The sequence below is a fragment of the Mixophyes fleayi genome, chromosome 7, assembly GCF_038048845.1.
Source record: "Mixophyes fleayi isolate aMixFle1 chromosome 7, aMixFle1.hap1, whole genome shotgun sequence".
Classification (NCBI taxonomy): domain Eukaryota; kingdom Metazoa; phylum Chordata; class Amphibia; order Anura; family Limnodynastidae; genus Mixophyes; species Mixophyes fleayi.
This window is the reverse complement of record NC_134408.1, coordinates 81825219-81847943: the sequence shown is the minus strand read 5'-3', so window position 1 is coordinate 81847943 and position 22725 is coordinate 81825219. Positions and strand designations below refer to the sequence as shown.

At 37.1% G+C, this 22725-nt stretch overlaps 1 protein-coding gene and 1 long non-coding RNA gene across 3 annotated transcripts in view; one reads left to right on the top strand and one right to left on the bottom strand.

Moving 5' to 3' along the window:
* HIBCH (3-hydroxyisobutyryl-CoA hydrolase) overlaps window positions 1-22725 on the top strand; it is a 326855-nt gene that overhangs the window by 93457 nt on the left and 210673 nt on the right. The gene's annotated exons all lie outside the window — the stretch shown is intronic.
* Window positions 5649-8733, bottom strand: LOC142097843 (uncharacterized). The gene is made up of 3 exons (XR_012678263.1): window positions 8319-8733; window positions 7094-7149; window positions 5649-5883 (listed from the first exon to the last, which is right to left on the bottom strand). It is a non-coding gene; the product is annotated as an uncharacterized LOC142097843 (long non-coding RNA).

Sequence of the window (22725 nt, the reverse complement as noted above, 5' to 3'; positions counted from 1 at the left end):
GTTTGATTAAGCCACCAAAGCTGACGTTCGGTCCTTTCAGCATGAATCGATTGGATCTCCCCTCTGATCGTTTGTATGCGCTGCAGTAATAAACGAGAGTTAGATTGTTGATGTAGGGTTTCTAATTCTTTAAGTTGGGTAGATAAGGTATTAAGTTTATTGGTACGTTCCTTTTTCCGTCGAGAAGCAAATTGAATAATGTCTCCTCGAATTACCTCTTTATGGGCCTCCCACGTGGTGGGAGTTGGGACAATCGAGTTTGAATTAAGATCAATATAGTTTTTTTTATAGCTTCAGATATGCTTTTCTTAAGTGTGAATTTTAAGAAGTGTTTGGTTTAATTTCCAGGACGTCCTACCCCGGGGGTTTTGGAACAGATCGACTGAGAGTGATAAAATGGAGTGATCTGACCACGTGTTAGGAATAATGTCAGCCTTCTTTATGTGTCGGAAAATATGTGTGCAACCCATAAACATGTCTATCCGAGAGTAAGATTGATGGGGAAATGAAAAAATGTATAATCTCTGGAAGTGAGGTAGAGCGCTCGCCAGATGTCAAAAAGGCTGGCCTCAGTCACCCGTTTTTGCAGGGTAGTCAAGGGGAGAGTCTGGAAACTGATCTGTCTAGGGAGGGTGACATAACAGTGTTGAAGTCACCCCCCAGGAGGAGCATTCCCTTACAAGAGTGATGTAGTTCTGAGAAAAAATGTGAGAAAAAACTCGCCTGACCTGTATTTGGTACGTAAATGTTGGCAAGGGTTATTTCCTGATGCCCAATATTTCCTGTCCGCATGAGAAACCGGCCTTCCGGGTCAGCCTTGACCACAGACATTACAAAGGGGACAGAGTTACAGAGCAGATTGCCACCCCATTTTTTTTTTTGTGGGGTAAGAGGAGTAGTATCCCAAGGAGTATCTTCTCGAGGATAGGGAGGGATGTCCACCAGCCTTGAAGTGAGTTTCCTGCAAAAGCATATCACCTTTAAGCTTATGTATTGTATGGAATAACATGGTCCGTTTTTGTGGAGTATTCAACCCTTTAACATTAAGCAAGAGAATTGAGAGAGACATGTTTAGTAAACGGAATCAAAATGGACTAACAAAAAGGGAATAAAAGGACTGCACATAGGAGGAACCACAAGGCGAGAAAAGGGTAGACACCAAATATATTAATGTGAGTAGTTAAGCCGTGATGAGACAAAAAGAAGAGAGGAGGAGGGGTGCAGGAAAGAAGGATAAGGAAGAAGGTTAAGGTAAAGATAAGTGACAGATAATAGTTTAAAGGAGGGAGAGGGCGTAGACTCAAGCCTCACTGGCAGAGGGGTAGTCTAAAGGAAAAGTGCCTAAAGACCGGATAGTCCAAATAATTTTGGGTAAAAACACCTTTACAATGAAATATGCTAAGTCACAGAGTGTGTGAGTGCAATTAAACTTTACAGGTTCCCAAAAAAAAGGAGGAAGATAAATGGTTCACAATGTGAGTGGGTGCGTGGACTTGAGGGCAGAGGAAGTCCTCCACCTGTCTGTAAACAAAAAAGCAAATAAGAACAAGTGGACTAGACAACAGGAACACCAGCGTCTAAGCTAGTACAGTGGAAATATTACCATAAAACGGATAACGATAAACATTTGCCAACCAGACAGAGAAAAATCCTAACAACAAAAACATAACAATGTATAGTCATGAGGAAGGGTATGCCTTTAGATCCTCCCTAAATGGAGGAACAAAGATGCAATTCATGGGGGTTGTTGTGCCGTAGAGCCCTGCAAGTCCCCTCCAATGTCCCGGTCAAGGCGAGAGAGGTTGAGCCGATGGATCAGATCTTTACCCTCATTTGGTGTACGTAACGACTCTTGTCTGCCTACCACTTTGACTATGAGATGGAAAGGAAACCCCCAGTGGTATTTATAGCCATTTTCTCTAAGGTTACGGGTCACTTCTCTAACATCACACCATTTGGCAATCGTTGAGGGAGCAAGGTCTTGAAACACCTGGATGCGACAACCATCATAGAGAGTATAAGGAGAGTTCCTAACCGCAGAAGATCATATCGTGAGTGGGATCAGTGTCCTTCGGGCGAGGTCTCAGAGCCCTGTGAACCTGCTCTATTTGTATTGGATGGTTAGATAGTGTAGTATTCAGAGAAGAAAAAAACTTGCTCACATATTCCTCTAGATCTTTTGATTCTACAGATTCAGGAATGTTACGTAAACGGAAATTGTTACGACTTTCTCGGTTTTCCATATCCTCCAATTTGTTTTTCAGAAAGTCATTTTCCTTTAGTAAGAAGTCCAAATCCTGGGATGCTTTGTTCTGAAATTTAAGTGTGGACTCTACCTTTTTTTTTCAAGGACCGTGGTTCTTTTAGATATTATAACCATTTCTGATTTGAGGTCTCTTATGGCTTTGTGAAGGTCAACAGAGAAAGCGTTAGTGCGGTCCACGATTAAATTGTGCAATTCAGTAAAGTCGGCTTTGGTAGAGGGAGCCATGGCACTTAGAGGGTCTGGGTCATTTTGGGTTCCGTGAGGAGAACGGACAGGGGAAGAAGTCTTTGCTTTGTCTAGGCGGGAGAAGTGCTGAGTAATTTTGCCAGCAGTACCCCGGAGACCTCTGCCCGCTGGTTTATTGATGATGAGGATAATGTCCCGAATAACCTGGCTGTCTAGAAGTGAATGTGTTGCAGACAGTTGGGGGGGAAACCTGAGTGGGTTAAGTAGACATCAAAAGCTGCGTTATGTTATATAAAAGAAGAGGATACAGCCTTTGGCCAGTTACGGATTTTACCTTTGGAATCTCGTACAGCTCTGTTTTCTGGTGCTCTTATTGACCGAGAACTAGGTATTGGATTAGTGTAGACAAGTTGTACAAGTTGAGGAGCAAAGATTACAGATGCCAGTCAGGTGAGTAAGGCGGGAGATGTAGAATATCGCATCGGAGCAGGGGAAACTCGGACTGCTTAGGCAACTAATGGCAGTAGAGATTTTCACAGACTTAAAGGGAGTCCCCAGGAGGGTGTACTCATATCCAATACTAATGTTTCACGTGATTTCCCAATTCAGTTGCAATCTATTTATGGTGTGTTTAACCCTTATCTATCTTATTTCTCTATTAGGTTACATATAATTGGGATGCTTATTTAAATGAAGTTGTTAATATTCTGTTTTACTTGAAAAGTATTGTATCCTGTCTGGTATAGATTGTAAACTTGCGAGCAGGGTTCTCTTACCTCTCTGACTGTATCTTTTACCCAGTATTGTCTTATTAATGTTTGTTCCCAATTGTAAAGCGCTACGAAATGTGCTGGCGCTATATAAATAAATGATGATGATATGTTGTAAGAAGAATCATGGCCATGTTTGTTATTATGCCAAATATTTTGGTCTGCCATTATTTGCCATTTATATTTATATATCCCTAACCAAGCGTTTGCCTCCTCAATCTTAGTATTTTTATATTTCTATCCAATATTGTTACTATGTCATAATTATCACAATATTCTAAACTATTCGTTTTCAATCGCATTGTCGGTTGCTTATATCTTATATTATTGCATTTGAACATATTGTTAGGATGTCTCTGAAAACAAATAAATAGATTGTTGTTGTTCTTTGGATTCTTTTGCCCGTTGTTATAATTGACCTGACCAAGAACTTAGTTTATGAATAGTTCTATATCTAGAGCAATCTCATGTAGGAAATCACGATTCCTACACTGGTAGTTATAAATTCCTTGTACCTTTATGAATGTAAAATTATCTAACCAACTTCAATTTTAAGTTTACATTTGCCAGAGGAGCCCCCAGATGCCCATTTTACCACCGGGGAAAGTAAGCATACATTTATTTATTAAATATATACACAGCACTTGGCGGTATATGTATCAAGCTACGAGTTTCCGGGGGGTTTAAAAAGTGGAGATGTTTCCTATAATAACCAAATAAGATTCCAGTTATCATTTATTTATTACATTCTAAAAAATGATATCTATAATCTGATTGGTTGCTATAGGCAACATCTCCACTTTTGAAACCCGCCGGAAACTTGCAGATACATTTACCCCTTGGACTGTTTTGGCACCTGAGCGCTGGACACTGGTGCCACAGATCCACACTCCCAATAAATACATTTAAGTAATATACATTGTTGCTGTATATCTAAGAATAAAAGGGTCCTCATATCCTCCAGTATGTTAATAGGCATTTCTGCTTCACCCACTCTTCCCCAAATTGATAGCATGTCCTGCTGCAATAAGAAAACTTTATACAGTGTTCTCCCCAGAAAAGTTTGCCAGCCAGGTGGCATTATGAAATAGACGGGGGGAGCAGTTGTAATACTTTTCGGTAATATTGAAAAATGTTGGAGGTTATTGTCCACACTTGCTAGGACTGGTCAGACTACTGGTCGTCAGTGGTTTAACACACACACACACACACACACACACACACACACTGTTGGCTGTAGTGCTCACATAGTGCCAGTTCTAATAGGAGTGACAATGGTTTTTATATTATAATTGGACTTTGTTGAGCTGGGTGGCAAGTAAAAACAGCCGGGTGGAGCACCCGGGAATTAAGTGCTTGGGTGAACAGTGTTATTCTTTACCTCTTCTATTTTAGTATTCTTTACCTCTTCTATTTTAGAGATGAGCCTTGATTTACATGTCAATATAGCATCTTGTAAAGTGTACCTAGCAGTGTTTGTAAAATCTACGTTTTTTTTCAAGAAGGTCCTTGCTGCTTCAATTAAAATTTTAGACCATATAATATAAAGATTGAAAGTGTACAGAACTCAATTGTCTCTTATGGGTGTGAAAATTACTCCTGTATTTGTACGCAGACGCTATATGAACTGGTTACAGTTTCTGGAGCCGATAGTATGTAGATGTTTGCATAATATGTGGACACAAAATTAAAGGATCACGTATAATAGGTACAATAGTGACATGTTCATAGGCTCTTTTGAAAAAATTGATGGAAATATGCGATACTAGCTCCAGGCACAGTAATGGAATAGATGTTCGTGTGTTCCGTTTTCTTTGAGATGGTTATTCCAACGTAATAAGAATGTTTCTTTGACCACCATCGGAGTTGTTGATTGTGGCGTCGGATCTGGAATGTAGGTAGGCCACAAAGCAACTTCCTGTATTACAGTGGCTTTATGTTTTAGCCTAGACTTCTACCAATGGATGATAGCTATGTAGGTTGAGACTGTCCAAACCCCAAGTTAAACCTCCGTTAGGTAGCCAGCAATACACTCCCTGCCATCTGAATTTATATATTTGGCCGAATACTCTATCGGCTTGTGAATTTGTACATCAGTTTTGGGAGCAGCAAATGATTACCTATGATAGGGACGGGGATACTTTTAATCTCCGTAGTCAATCTATAATAATTCTATAGGAATTTCTCACCAAATCATTGAGGATTAATTACGTTTAAACTATGTGACCACCTATATCCGATCAATAGACTATAAGGAAATATATAATAGTCAACCTTTTTAAGTATATATCATAGCCTCAATTTAATCATCTATTAAATATTCTAGCAAGGAAGCGGGCATTATCATGTAACTTTCCCTAATCCGTTACCTTATAATCAAGTCATAAATAGAGAGTCATACACAGCAATTTTATTAATCACTTTATTTCACTTTATCACAGACAGTTTGCATTATATTTCGCTGGAATTTTTAGATTGTTTTATTTGAACTAATAAAAGTTATGTTTTAATACTACCAGTTTTTTAGTTTAGAAAATAATGAACCACATAGTGCACCCTAATTCAACTCAACTCTTTGTTTCTTCTTTTTTCAGTTGTTATGAATTCTAGCTTATCGGTAGCACCTCTATAATAATTATTCTCAATATTGAATAAGGATTCCTATAAGAAAAAAAGAATATTACTTCAATGAGTATTGTAGTCCTCAATAAACTAGTGCGATCAAAATTCCAGAACCCTTTTATATATAATTTAATTGGTTTGTACACCAAGTTCTTCTTTGTCAGCACAGTTTTTATTACGTTATTGCATCACGAATGTGCTACTAATAAGAATTTTTTTTTTTATTTTATTCTAAACTAAATTCACTAACTATAATGGCCACTACGAATTTGCAAAAGGAACTTAATCAAAGACAAGAACGTTGGAATGAGGAGATAAGTACCATATTTAATGTAAGATCAGGAAATATTAGTCAAGATAAAGTTTGGATGGATAATTTATCTGATCTCAAATTCTCTTTGATAAAGGAAAGTAAAACCTTTTAGAATAAGACTACATTTTAACAATATATTAAACTATATCATACCTAGAGGATTGAGACCAAGATTATATCCTACCTATTAACTAGCAAATAATGAATTAAAACAGGAATGGGAACACATCCTTCTAACATGTTCTACCAATTTAATAGAAATACTTATAAAACATGATCAAATAAAATTAGAAAAATATACCCCAAAAAATTTCAGACTTAGGTAAAAAACAAAGAATTTGAAGGACTAGATGAATTTCAAAAACAATATGAAAGATATAAAAAAGAGATAAGGGATATTGAAAATTCAATTATTAAAGAAAAGAAAATTTGTTCGAGATAGAAATGACTTTGAAACAAATAATGTTTTCAAATGGAATTTAAATAGAATTCAAAAATAAAATAAAAATTACAGTTACAGTACTCCAGATAGCGAATTTATAGAAAGTCCGACTAATTCAGCTAGTATTTCATCAGTACAACAATATTTTTTGAGGCAGAAGTCTCAGATTAGGAGAAAAAAAATTCCAAATCTACATATAATACGCAAAGGAGTAGGGAAAAGCCAAAGAAAGAGAGGCACCAGAGAATGGGAAGGGAATACTCAAACTCAATAAAGACGATTCAAACGATAAGTAATAATGAGAAACTTCTCAGAGTAATTAATCTCTCAAAGAAAGACCTAACAGCTACATAACTAAAAGTACTCTCTAGAGGCTTATCCTTCGCACCAACTAGTTACCCTGATTAGGTTCCAAAGGGAAAGAGATTTTTTTTTTCATGTTAGAAAAGTACTTCTACATAAACATTTCAAACAAAAAGAAAATGAATACTTACCTACTTTTGATGGAGAAATCCAACTTACACCGAATGAGGAAGAGGCGATTACAAATCTAGAAGAATTACAACAGAAAAGCATGCCAAGTCAAGACACAATAATTAAAAACAAATTAAAAAAGAAATCTACTTTTTGTCCTCAAATCACACTGTCTCCAAGCACAAATATTTCTCAATCTAGTGTCACAGGATTTTGATCAACTAGTGAAACATACTTCATATAAAAGCTCTAATCTTTATAATGAAGAACGGAGAGCTCTAAATGAGATTCAACATTGGAAAATTGAAAAAAGTGATATGGTCTTCAGAAGACTACCTTGCAGAAGCCTGTAGACAATTGAATGATAAAACATGCTATCAAAGATTAATATTTAATCTCACAGCCAAATTCTGAAATTTCATCAAAACTTCATATGATGGTATTATTGATTAAAAATTATTTTGACTTCATTTAGGTGACCAACCCCAAAACAGCTACCTTTTACATATTACCAAAAGTTCACAAAAACGAAAACAAACCTCCCGGAGGACCTATAGTGTTAGGAATTGACAATTTAACAGAAAAAGCTTGCATTTATGTGGATACACTTTTACATGAATTTGTTTCCACACTACCCTCAGAGATGCAACGGATGTTTTAGGCAAACTCCAAAATCGAACTTTAGATACTAATGCTTGGCTGTGTACATGTGATGTGGAATCACTGTACACCAGTATACCACATCACATGGGCTTAAATGCTGTAAGATACTTTTTACAAATGAAAACGATCTGTTAACACAATGAATTCATTCTTAATTTATTAAAATTTGTATTAGCTAAAAATTATTTTGTGTTCAATGAACAGTTCTAGTAACAATCAAGAGGAACAGCAAAGGGGACATCTTGTGCCCCCACATATGCAAACATCTTTCTTGGATGGCGGGAAAGGTAAGTTGTCTTCATCCCTGTCAATGAAAAATACACCAATTTTGTGACCTTATGGCTTCGTTTTATAGACGATATATTAATCATTTAGGGAGGTAACGAAGAACATTTTAAGGAATTCATTTCTGTACTGAATATCAATAATGTTAATCTGAAATTAACATCAGAAATTAACACCGACAAATTACTTTTCTTGATCTGCATATATCCATTTCGGACCAACATGAAGTAACAACTGATATGTTTAGAAAGCCCACTGCAACAAATAGTATTTTACATGCAGAAAGTTCACACTTACCCATAACGATGCAAGGCGTTCCAAAAGGCGAGTTCCTTATTATATTTGAACAACGATCTGTGGAATTAAAGGAGAGGTTACTTAAGAGGGGTTTCAGTCATAATTTGATTAAAAATCCTACAATCATACTTAAAAAATAAACAAGAAAAATTTACTTATCCCAGTACAGAAATCAAAGACAGCTGATAAACAAATTAGGTTTGTAGGTACATTTGACTGTCAATGGCGAGAAATTAGAGGAATTTTACAAAAACATAAACATCTTTTACAGTTAAACACAGACCTGAAACAAATCATTGGGGACTATATTCCCATGAGTTGGAGAAGATCTAAAAATTTGAAAGACATCTTAGTAAGAAGTCAATTCTAGAACCAGGACAATAAAAAAGGACAATCTAAGACAATTGCAGTATTTATTTTCTTGCGAAACATGCAAAGCATGTAACTATACCATCAAAATGAAACCTTTTAATGACATATCAGAAAACACACATAATCAATACCTTCATAAATTGCAATACCCCTGGAGTCATTTATTGTTTAAAAAGTACTTGTAACTTACATTATGTAGGGATAACCAGCAGGGCTTTTAAACAAAGGTTGTTGGAGCACGTCGGAAACATTCACAATGTAAAAATGGATACATCAAAATTAAAACCACTGACTACTGTGGCTAAACATTTTCTGATAGACCATCAAGGTAATCCCAGAGATCTTAAGGCATTTGCCTTGGAAATAGAATCCCTTAATATAAGAGGAGGCAGTATTAAAAATGAGCTACTTAAAAAGGAAACTGAATATATATTTCTACTTAACACCATTAGCCGAAATGGACTTAACGAGAAAAATAATTTTATGGTTGTATAAATTGTGGATAAATCAATCTTTTAAACTGAGATTATATTAATTCTTTCACTAGTACAATTCATTTGATTTACACTTATTTTCACGATTTACGTTTATGCTGTCGAATCTATGTCAGATTGTTCACCTGTAAGTGTCAGATTATCAGTTATGAGTTTATCAGCTGGGAGAATTAAATACACTGCATGGTTTGAGTGTACAAATAAACTCTGCTTTATTAGTTACAAGTTCCTATCTATATAGAAAAAATCACGAATTACAGAAAACTACGCCCCAAAAGGTTTTAACCACTCATGTTCCCTTCACACAGATGTTAGTATATTCTCTCATTATGCACACTAGAACTCCCCAGGGGGAAGCTGGCTTATCTCCTGTCTGGTATGTCCAAGGTTATAAGCTTAGCCTTGCAAATAATGAATTACTCCTACAAAACAGGTGCATCTAATTGTATTTAAGCTATAACAGAACAAAATGGCTATAAGGCAACAAGATGGTGTTAGCTTGGCAAAATCACATTTCTCATTTCCCATCTTTTTATTCATTATTTGCCCTAACACTACCTATCAGAGATCACATTCTTGCTGTCGCTTTTAATGGGTACTTATATGCATACACCCTTCTAACAGAACATATGAATAGGATTGCCTAAAACTGGATACATAGAACAACCCATCCCCATCAGTAACAAGTCCATGATCCCTCTTCTAGCTGATAGATGGTCAATGAGTCGACAACCGTCTTGCACCTGCTGCATGTCCTGATGTCAGATCTTCACATATCAGTGAACATGAGAGGCTCTGGGGCCTCTTGTTCTTCCTTATTGTCTTTTTAACTATTGATTTTTTTAGGGAAGGAAAAAGGAAAGGGAGGGAGAAAATACACAGTGCGCTCGGCAAGTACTATATGTCACTTATTTCACAATAGAAGGGATTATCCATTGTGCTGTATATCTTCATAAGGATAAACTTCAGTAACGAGCATGTGGCTTCCAAGGAAAAGGTTCTTGGTTTCTGCACTGATCACAACTGGCAGTAGTACTGAGAGTTGCACAAGGTTCACACTCATTAGATGGGGTGTACAGTACAGCGGTTAAGACAGATGTGGTAACTTTAATTTTTCTGGAAGAGAAATACTTAGCTTTAATACACTTGCTAATAAGCCACATCATCAGTTTTATTAGTATATATATTATAATAAGGATTAGTAACAGTCCTTAAAGTACAACATGTATAAAACCTGATAGCCATCCTCCTATAACCTTGAACCAATCGGCCAGGTACAGCCAAGAAAACTATCCTTCTAGATAAGCATCTCCAGTGTGCTCCTTTAGAAATTTATATTTCATGTGTTCATCAAACATTTTCTCTGGATCATCTGCGTCACTAGTTAAAAAGGTGCAACCCTGGGCTTAAATTTACATATTTAGGGTCAGACAGTACCCTCCAGACTAAAATGTCAATTAGTCCAATATTAACCTATTGTCTTGTGTAATTGTAATAATGTGTTGGGCCACAATACTCACAAATACATTTCTGTATTGGGTGTAAACCCCTACAGTCATGGGTTGCTCTTTTCTTATTTGGTTGGGTTAAACTTTCATATTAGAATTTTTCTCATTATGTGTAATGCGCTCTACATTACTATTGGCATGAGTCTTGTTCTTCCAGACCTAGCTTTCCTTTCTAGACTAGTACACATCTACAACCTACAGCAAAGGAACATAATGTGCAATCAATATTCCTCCTGCTAATATCAATGAACACCACTCCCTGGTCTCCCTTGGACCTTTAAAAAACTTGCAAAATACATTTTACTCAGACTCCCCTTGTCTGAAGATCTTGCAGTGGGATGCGTGTATTCAGGTGTCATTTCCCTGTACTTCCACTACCATGGGAGTCGTCAATAAGACCTGGAAAGGACTCTCATATCTGGGTTCAAGACTCTTCCTGACGTGCTTTTTCACAACCAGCCCGTCCCCCGGTTGCAGTTTATGGGTACCTGCATCAAAATTAGGGCCTGGAATGGAATAAATCACTTGACCATGTATTTCAGTTAGTTGTTTCTATAGTAAAGCAACATAGTTCAACAAATCACCATGTACATGCTGTAGTTGCTATGGAAAGTAACAGCCTGTTCTGTGTGCTGTGCCAAACAGTATCTGATTTGGTGCTAAATCAGTGTCTTTCCTAGGAGTGTTTCTTACTCCGTGCAGGTAAACATGAGATCCATGGCAGACCTGTTTCAGCCATTATTTTCTGCATTTTCAATTGCAGAGTACCATTAAGGCGCTCCACACATCCCGAACTTTGGGGTCTGTGAGGGGTGTGAAGGGCAGATATGATTTCCATATCTTTTAACAGTTCCTTGAATCCTTGCCCCGTAAAGTGTGTCCCTCTGTCACTTTCAATGACCTCTGGTACCCCATATCTGCAGATTACCTCACTCGTAAATTTCATGGCTACTGCTTTAGCATTTGCTTTTCTATACAGCCATGTCTCCAGCCAGTCACTAAAGAAGTCGACACAGACTAGCACATTCTCAAAGCCCGAGCATTTGGGAAGTTGTTTAAAGTCTATCTGTATCCTCTTATAGGGATATTATGTCTGGGGTGTGGTTTTCCATAGGACAGACTTACCCGGGTTATTCTATGCACAGATTAAGCATCCTGCTACTAACACCTGTGCTGCTTGGACAAACCCTGCTGCTATCCATAACCTGTTAGTGAGTACAACCATAGCATCTTTCCCCAGATGCACTTTCTCGTGTGCTATATTGGTCATAATCATGCGCTCTTAAAAACGCATAACTTGAATCAATGTAAATGTTTACTCTTTGTTCTTTTGCATATATGCATGGAAGTGTCAGGGCCTTTTATTCAGCTTCTTGTGCCTACATGTAACTCTGTAGATTCTGTTGAATCACTCTTTCTGTGTGTGTGGTTACAGTACACCCTGTATAAGAAACACCATATATGTGGTAGCGTAAGATGTCTGCATTTGGTAGCAGTGTATCTATGTCAGGTAAAACCAAAGATCCTTGTCTCATTAATTCTACACAATCATATTCAGAAAAATTTTGTGTTTGCATTTTTTTTCTTCCTGTTCAAGCTGGGATAGGATCCCCCAAATCCCTAGGGGAACCCCAATACATACAGGTACTTCTCCCATCTTTTGAAACTTGCTGCAATAAGGCAGCAGGATTCAACATTGTGCACCACTTAAGTGTAACGCTACAGGGAGTTAGCAGTGCTACTTAGTCTGGCTGCTGAGAAGTGTTTTGTTTCTGCTTGATTTAAAATTTCTATTACCTCATGTGGCACTATTAGGGTTACTGGGTGCCCTAGCACAATATCTGTACTTTTTCCAAACACTATGGCCGCTGCAGCCATTGCTCATATGACTGGGTCTAATTGTGCAGAGTAGTATACAAGTGACCTTAGCCTGCGACCATGTATCTGTGTCAGTACTCCTTGTGCATGTGCACTTACTTTATAACAAAATAATGTGAAAAGCTTGTCATAATCTGGCAAAGTCAGTGCTGGCGCTGAAGTTACTTCAACTTAAAATTAGTTAAACATTTGGCTCTGCTCAGAGGAGAGTATAAATGGCTTGCTATCATCCAGAAGTACTATTGCAGGAGCACAGATAATAGCTCATAAAGTCTTAAGGCTTTTTCATTTATGTACAAACATTGAATTCCCATCAATGCATTACCATACCCATGATACAAAGAGGTATTTACAGTATATGATGATTATAGCACAGTAAATAAGGGCAATGAATGTCCTTACAACACTGATTGACTCAAAACTATTATGAGGATAAAAGAATAAAAACCTTTGTTATCTACCATAATTTGACATTACATTGCATTACTTTCTTTCAAACCATCTGATATAAAATTTTGTTTAAAAAAACCCCAAAAAAAACTTAAACACTGGTTCATACATTTCATATTCAACTATGTTAGTCCATTTCTCCTTTTCTCTTTAGAAACATCTTCTCACCTTCTTCGACATACAGAAAAACCACCTAGGTCATGCATTTGCTATGCGAATAGCCCATAAACTCTAATATCTCTTTCCAAAACAAGGTAATCATTACTCAGCAGAATCTACGTTCTTTAAATCCTTCATTAGTTTATACTTATGTTTGTTGTGGCTGTAGACCAAAACATATTTCATTGGAAGTTGGATCAATGCAATCTGGATTGAAAGGGTGCTTTGTAGCTGGAGAGCTTCTGTGAATTAAAAAACTTTTTCATAGAGATTAACATTTATTCACTAGGAATTACCTTAACTGTTATTAATTCACATTGAACAGCTGCTAATACGACACTTGTTGAAAAGTTTCTCTTTGTAGCTTAACTGTGACGCTATGCGTTCCATGCAATGAAAAACTGATTTCCTCAATGGGGCAGTCCCTAATCTCACAAACAGGGAATGTCAAAGTGACGAGACCTGGGCGAGTGTTCAAAGCCACTCCTTTCTCATCATCTCTTTGTAAACCAAATATTCACACATATTTCCAGATTCTGTGATTTCCATGTTTAAAGTACACATATATATTCACAATTCTCGCTCACAGACCACATTTTATCTTGTAGCATTTCTTTATGGGCATAACAAACCCGCCTGATTTCTGAGAACATTTATCAGCGCCATTTTACACAGATAAAAACAGCTTGTAATATCTCTCCATGTAAAGCTCACTCCCACAATTCTCAAGTTCATTAAAGAGAAAGCTATTTTTCTCAACTTCAAAAACAAAATTACTTTGTTTAAATACAGAAAACGGCTTGTTGGACCACAGCCAACTTTGTTCTGACACCAGTAATAATAGTGATAATGTACATTATTTACAGTCTTGTGACGGACCAAAGATTTCAAAACTTCTTTTGCATCTCTTCAAAAGCATTACATTTTCAACTGTACAGCTTTTTCAACCTTGAAACATGTCTCTTGTAAAACGGTCAAGACGGACAAACACGGATCTCCCTCACACGCAGTAAGACGGAGATAAAACTCACATACAGAGAAAGAAAAATTAACTGCTATCTTCCAGCCTACTGCTGTGGAACTACAAGTCCCAGCATTAGACTAAATACACATTAGCTTCAACATGTTACTATCAGTCAGCACTCGGACATATTTTTTCCTCTTGAAATATTGAAGCATACTTGAACCTTTTTATCAATGTTATATACATTGTCAGATAACAAAAAAACAGCGTGCTCCTTATCTCAACACACTGAAAACTTTTACACAGAATAAGGGAGGGGCACATCTCACTCTTTAAGCTGCGCAACATCAAACATACATTTTTAGTACACAACCTACTTGATTCATTGTTTTAGTCATTATATCATTTAGCTTGTGATACATTTAGCCTATCTACATATTTTGCGACTTTCTAGATCTCTTAACTTTCCTTTGCCACCTCAAACTATCTCTTTGGGTTTGGGCTCAATACCCCTTTGCTCTTGTCACATTACCACTTGCAACACCCTTGCTTCTTCATTAACACATATCAATTCCTTCTTTGGCTATCTCCGCTTTCTTGATAAATTACTTGCAGACCTTCTACTCCCCACACATCCTAGAAATCTGCGCATCATTTCTATGGGGGGGGGGGGGGGGGGTTGCTGTCATCTATCTGCTTACTGTCTATATTCCCCTAAATTGACAGTACTTTTGAGTCCCAATAGAGACTCTGGTCTAGTTTCTGTGGGTTGTCCCAATAGTGGAAGTCCCGTTCTGTGGACTCCTAACAGTGAATGTCCGGGTCTGTGGGCTCCGTACACTAGATTCCCCTGTTGGGATTCATACACTGGATGCCCCTTTTTGGACTCCTTATACTGGATGTCCGGTTCTGTGGGCTCTGTGCCCTAGAAGCCCCTTTGGACTCCTTACAGTGGATGTCCCTTTTGGACTTTTTACACTGGTTGTCCGTGCAGAATAGCCTGACAGCATCTGGGATGAAGGTCTGAAAACTCTTTTTAAACTTCTTGACAAAGATCTGGGGATGGTGTATCACACATGCACTCAAAATTCACTCATCTTTCAGAAATCTAATTACCAATACAATTACAATAAACAAATTGTTAGTAACTGTATAATTCTGAGACTTACAGATCTGCGTGCCTGATACCTTAGACAGACATGAGATAGCTCTAAACAGAGAAGCCTGACGAGTAAAAAACTACTCACCCGGGTTATAGTCTGGGTCCTGTGTCCAGGGCGACCTCCAGTTCTGTCTGTCCTTGGCTCAGGTCAGCAGTCTCGGTGTGGACCTCCAATGCTGTCGAATCTATGTCAGATTGTTCACCTGTAATTGTCAGATTATCAGTTATGAGCTCATCAGCTGGAGAGAATTAAATACACTGCATGGTTTCAGTGTACAAATAAACTCTGCTTTATTAGTTACAAGTTCCTATCTATATAGCAAAAATCACGTATTACAGAAAACTACGCCCCAAAAGGTTTTAACCACTCATGTTCCCTTCAGACAGATGTTAGTATATTCTCTCATTATGCACACTAGAACTCCCCAGGGGGGAGCTGGCTTATCTCCTGTCTGGTATGTCCAAGGTTATAAGCTTAGCCTTGCAAATAATGAATTACTCCTACAAAACAGGTGCATCTAATTGTATTTAAGCTATAACAGAACAAAATGGCTATAAGGCAACAAGATGGCGTCAGCTTAGCAAAATCACATTTCTCAATTCACATATTTAAATTGAATGTATTTATTAATTAATCTCTCTTTATCCTATTATTATCCTATTTATAATTTATGATTTCACATTATTTTACTGCATGTATTAATCACGTATTACACTGATCAACTTTTATACTGAAATTTTATTCACGTTAGTTATGAATTTATTCCCTTATATTGTCCAATCTTCATTAATGTATTTACACGCATCGCATATCTATGACAATTATTTAGGTTTAATAATTGGTATATATAGCCTATATTCAATAGAATACTTTCAATTGTTTCCCTAATATAGTTACCTGTTTAGTATATATAAATTATTTGTATCACTATCTGAATATAGAGGAATAATAGGTAATACATGAGTTTAAAATTGTTAACACTATATTCTCACTTATACAACTGATACTTTTTGCTGTTATCTAGAATAATTAGGATCGAGATGAATAGGAGAATATTTTCTCTCCATCATTAAAATGTATACAATTATTGTAATCTTTGACTGAAGACAATGCAAGAATACATGTCAATTACTTCATTATAAAGTGTATACACTTTAATTTAGAGAAACTAAATACTTTCAACCGCTGCTAATAAAACGATGGTTAATGTCATATACAAACTAATCTCGCCTCTTATCAATAATTACATCTGTTTGTACAATCCTAAACATGTAAGATATTTTTTCTAATGAGTTAAGGATCAGAGTGTAAAACCTTCGATCTCTCTTTAACTCTTGATGTGTTAGTGGTTTATCTATTTCAGTCAAGGAATTGACCTTTTATGCAATGATAGTCTGTTATCCTGTCAAATAACGGAAGTTTGCAACAGGATTTACAAATGATTTAGAGATAACTAAACACTAAAACATGTAGAAGTAATGAACTTTAGATAATAAATAACAATTCTACTGGTTAAGGTCTTTTAAACTGAGTAGATTACTAACCACAATGACAGGAGTCTTGGACACGAATGATCTGTAAATGAATTCAAATATGTAAGGGTAATAAACTCTATGCAACAATTTTTTTTTATTAATGCAAAAAATTGCCTAAATACCACTTCTTTTTTTAAGAATCAGACTCGTACAACTTGTAATTACCGTATTTTTCGCTCCATAAGACGCACCTAGTTTTTAGAGGAGGAAAACAGGAAAAATAGTACACACTATAGCCTCCATGACACACACTATAGCCTCCATGACACACACTATAGCCTCCATGACACACACTATAGCCTCCATGACACACACTATAGCCTCCAGCACACACACTATAGCATCCATGACACACACTATAGCCTCCATGACACACACTATAGCCTCCATCACATACACTATAGCCACCGGGACACACATACACTATAGCCACCGGGAAACACATACACTATAGCCACCGGGAAACACACACACTATAGCCACCGGGACTCTAGCCTCCCATAACTTACCTTACTCCCTCCGCGCAAGATCAGTACTTCTCCGCCTATCTGTTAGGACCTAGGTATCACATGGGACGTGCACCACATGACTGGTGCCGTCCCATGTGATATCTAGGTCCTCACAGATAGGCGGGGGGACGGACAGTTCAGGAGGATCCGCAGGACCACGCAGTCCACCGGCACTGGTGTCTTCTCTTCAGCCCGCTGGACCCGCTTCTCCATGCTGCCACCGTTTTCTCTTCAGCCCGCTGGACCCGCTTCTCCACGCTGCCACCGTTTTCTCTTCAGCCCGCTGGACCCGCTTCACCATGCTGCCACCGTTTTCTCTTCAGCCCGCTGGACCCGCTTCTCCACGCTGCCACCGTTTTCTCTTCAGCCCGCTGGACCCGTAAGTTTACCCGCTCTCCTTTCTTGCTGGCTTGCAGTATTCACTCCATAAGACGCACACACTTTTCCCCCCACTTTTTTGGGGGGAAAAAGTGCGTCTTATGGAGCGAAAAATACGGTATGTAGACTTGCAGTTAATGAGAATCTGACTCTGCCTGAGACTGGTAGAGCTGAATGAAAGTGTATCTTTAACAATTGCAGTGTAGAAAACTTTTAGATAAGAATTTTGGAATAATAACACTTCATTATGTCTTATCATTATGTGAAAGTAGCTAAGATTTTGATATACCGGTAACTTATAAACGCATTAACTAGTTATACTATAACATGCAGGAATGAAAGATGATATATCGGTAAAGATGATAAAATAAATACTATATATAATGCATCCACTGTTGTTTCAGAAGTGCTGATATAACTATTTTGCTAATGCACCAGGATAGCAAAGATTTTAACATAATATAAAGGCGCAATACTGATAAATCATATTGAAACATGTAGGAACGTAAGATGATACAATGTAAGAGATAATGCAGTGGTAAGATATGTATTATGTATAATGTATCTATTCTAGTTCTAGACGGGCTTATACAACTTATAAATTAATATAATTAACATCTTCAAACGGGGAATAACAACAAGTGATTGTATATTAATTACTGTGACAGAATGCTTTTTTGATTTGCTGACTATTAATTATGATTGATTATTTAAGCAATAAGTATATATTTTTCTCCATACCAGAAAATGAATGTCATTATATATTCATTTTCTCATGACATCGCCTCATGTTCTTCTAGTATTAATAGGATGAATAAGTACAAGAATAGGTACGGGTTAAACCTATGATAAGCATTACCCAATCAAATGGTTTAAGAACGAGAATGTCTGATTGGCTATTTCAGGTTTAAATATCCCGCTTGAAGTAACTATTGGCTTGCCTAGATCAAGCTATTACAGGGAAATGCGCGTCGGCGTTGTTGCTGAATGCCTACTACTTTATATATATATATATATATATATATATATATATATATATATATATATATATATATATATATATATATATATGTATGTATATATATATATATATATGTATATATATATGTTTTAGCCTAGACTTATACCATTGTATGATAGCTATTGTAGGTTGACACTGTCCAAACCCCGAGTTAGACCTTCGTTAGGTAGCCAGCAATACACTCCCTGTCATCTGAATTTATATATCTGACTGAATACTCTATCGGCTTGTGAGTTTGTACATCCGTTTTGGGAGCAGCAAATGATTACCTATGATAGATTACAATAGTACTATTTTAGGTGTAATGAGGATACTTTTAATCTCCGTAGTCAATCTACAATAATTCTATAGGAATTTGTTACCAAATCGTTGAGGATTAATTACGTTTAAACTATATGACATCCTATAACAGATTAATAGGCTATAAGGAGATATACTAGTCAACCTTTCTAAGTATATATCATAGCATCAATTTAATCTATGAGATATTCTAGCAAGGCAGCGGGATTTGTCATGTAACTTTCCCTAATCCGTTACCTTATAATCAAGTCATAAATAGTCATACACAGCTATTTTATTAATCACTTTATTTCACTTTATCTCACACACTTCACATTATATTTCTCTGCAGTTTTTAGATTGTTTTATTTGAACTAATAAAAGTTATGTTTTAATACTACTAGTATTTTGGTTTAGAAACTAATGAATGAGTTATAATGGACTACATAGTGTACCCTAATTCAACTCAGCTCTTTGTTTCTTCTTTTTTCAGTTGTTATGAATTATAGCACCTCTATAATAATTATTTTCAATATTGAATAAGGATTCCTGTAAAAAAAAAATTATATTTACTTCAATGAGTATTGTAGTCCTCAATAAACTAGTGCGACCAAAATTCCACAACCTTTTTATAACCAGAATTGTGCAGGGCATTAATACAGATCAAAAATGAATGATAATAAGCTTCTCTGAGGAAGACACAGACAGGGATTTTCAGCTCTCTGCTCTTAATGTATGCTGGAACTTTGCTGTGCATTAAGGCCATGCAGTGCCAGCAGACCCATCTCATTAGTTAAATTAGACATTTGGCATATAAGGGTCAGGTTCAATGTTTGTAACTTATTACTTATTATACTTTACAGGTATTCCTCACTTAACAACCTAGTTCCGTTCCTACGACTAGGTCGTTAAGTGAATTGGTCACTAAGTGAGTACAGTACTGTAATATACACCTACATGTATTGTAATCATTTATATTGATTCTGAATAAGGAAATGGACTAAAGAAAATTGTATTTTGAAGTTTGCTTTACTTTGCATAACCCTGCATAACAGAAAATAAACATGTGTACAGTAAAGCTGTACAAACAGCAACAATTATAACAAAGAGGGCCCAGGGATTTCACGGCAAGGATATCTAAGGACCTGTAGATGTATGAGTGGAGGTCCCTGGTGTAGGTTTCGGGAAGTATTCTGTTAGTGTGGTTTGTTCTGTAATTTTTTTATTTTCTTCATAAATTTCATGATAGCATAGTAAAACATTATTTATTTTCCGCTCCACTTTCATGAACTGTTCCACATTCAGATCCATAGCCTCTATTTGTAACATAGCCGCATTCACTTTTGAAAACACACCAACTAATTCTTTTAAAGTGAACTTCTTTTGTACTTCCATTTTTTCCCTCTTCTTCATCATTTTCCAAGTGTTGCTGAGCTTCCAACTCCATTAAGTCTTCGTTGCTCAGCTCTCCCCCAACATATTCCACTAATTCTTCAATATCTTCTACTTCAACCTCCAAATTAAGATTGCTAGCTAGTTGCACAGATGTTTGATTTATGACATCGACCTGTGTGTCTACATCAAATACTTCAGAATTATTTGCAAATCTTTTTAGGCATTTTTTCCGTATGCCTTGCATACATTTTTCTGACACTTCCTTCCAAGATGAATCAACATTCTGTATGCAGTGATAAATATTGTACGACTTCCAAAATTCTCGAAGGGTTACCTCATTACTTTCAGTTTCTGCTACAGCTTTGGAAAAAGTTGTGCGCAAATAGTGCGCCTTGAATGTAGCTATAGCCCCATGATCCATTGGCTGAAGAATGGCAGTTGTGTTTTTAGGCAGATACACCACCTTTACATCTGGGTGTAGATCATCAAGATGTTGTGGATGGCCTGGGTCATTATCAAGGAGGAGCATAATTTTAAAGACAACTCCCTTCCCCTGACAATATTGCTTGTCTTGGGGTATGAAGCAGTTGAGGAACCAATCCTCTAACAAAGCTTGTGTCATCCATGCCTTCTTATTTGAGCGGTAGTAAACGGGCAATGTGTGCTTATTAATCTGCTTAAATGCACGTGGGTTCTCAGAGCGATAGATGAGGAAAGGCTTTAACTTGAACCCAGCGATATTTCCTCCCAACAACAGGGTAATCCTATCTTTAAAAGCCTTGAAACCGGGCATTGTCTTTGCTTCCTTGTGAATGTAAGACCGTTCCGGCATTTTTTTCCAAAAAAGTCCGGTCTCATCCATATTAAATATCTGTTCCATACAGTAGCCACCTTTCTCAATGGTTTCATCGAATTCGTGAACAAATATTTTAGCTGCTTCGAAGTCAGCGCTTGCTGCCTCACCACAGGTACTCAGATTATGCAAATTGAATCTTCAACAAAACCGTTGAAACCGTCCATGGCTTGCCATACATGTTTCTGTTGAGTCCTATCCTTCACGCTCCTTCAAAGTATCAAATATACTGCGTGCCTTAGCTTGAATTATGAAAAGGCTCATCGGCATTCTTTTTTTGTATCTGGTCGTCAAACCAGATTGCCAGTATCTTTCATGAATGAGGCCTTTCTGCTGCCTTGTTATGATGGCTTTAAATCCTGCTGAGGATTTCACTGCCTCTTTCACTCTATCTTTGTCCTTCAGAATTGTTGAAATGGTCGAACGTGCAAGCTCCAAATCTTGTGCTATCACTTTCACTTTTTTACCAGCTTCATAGTCTTTAATGATCTTCATTTTCATCTCAAGGTCAATAGCCTTTCTATTTTTGGACATTTTGTATCTATGGGTGCACACAAGGGTTCAAACTTAGAAACCAAACACTGTTTGTAGAGCTGTATGTTGTATGTTCTAATTGAGTGTGAATGCGAGCTAACTTACACATGCACATACACATGCTTCAATAGCAAGGACAGGTTTAGTCTGCCCTCTTTGACCGCTCCTCTCCCTGCTGTTAATTATGAAAGTATGACAAATTATTGCAAGTCTTGTTTGGGGGACCCCAAAAGAGGCACTACATAATGGGGATGGCACTCGTATCCTTTAATAAATAGTGTCCTTTGTATCTGGTTACTAAAATTAATAAAAATTATTTTCATTCTAAAAAAGTTTCAGCAGCTTAGTTGAACGATGAAAATACTGTATACAGTACATATGCATGGCAATAAAAAAACAGCATGTGCATAATGAGCGACTGAGCCAGAGGTAAAAACGGGTTGTAAATCCGAATGGTCGATAAATAGGTAGGTCGTTAAGTGAGGAATATCTGTAGTTACAAACCAACATTGTGTGCAGTGCTTTACATTGAGGGAATCATGTTATTAAATTACAAACAGTAGCATGAAACAGCAGGTAAAGATGTCCCTGCCCAAATAAGCTTACAACCTATGAGGCGTGGAGAGCCCTTGATACCTAATTTAGCAGAATAACAGTTGTAGCTGTTGGTGAGGAAAGTCTGTGGCTTCTGTAAAGTTGTAAACATTGTCATTGGTGAATGACATTTTTGTATTATCTATAATATAAATGTCTAGTGGCGTGTGTTAGTCTGTCTGTGTAAAAAAAAAACCAAGCTGCAGCGCCACCTGCTGGGCAGAGTTATACACTGACCTATATATTTCTTGAAGGAGAAGTGACAGTTGGGAGTGGTTGGTGGTTGCCGGGGGTGACAGTGGGGAGTTTTTAACACCTTAA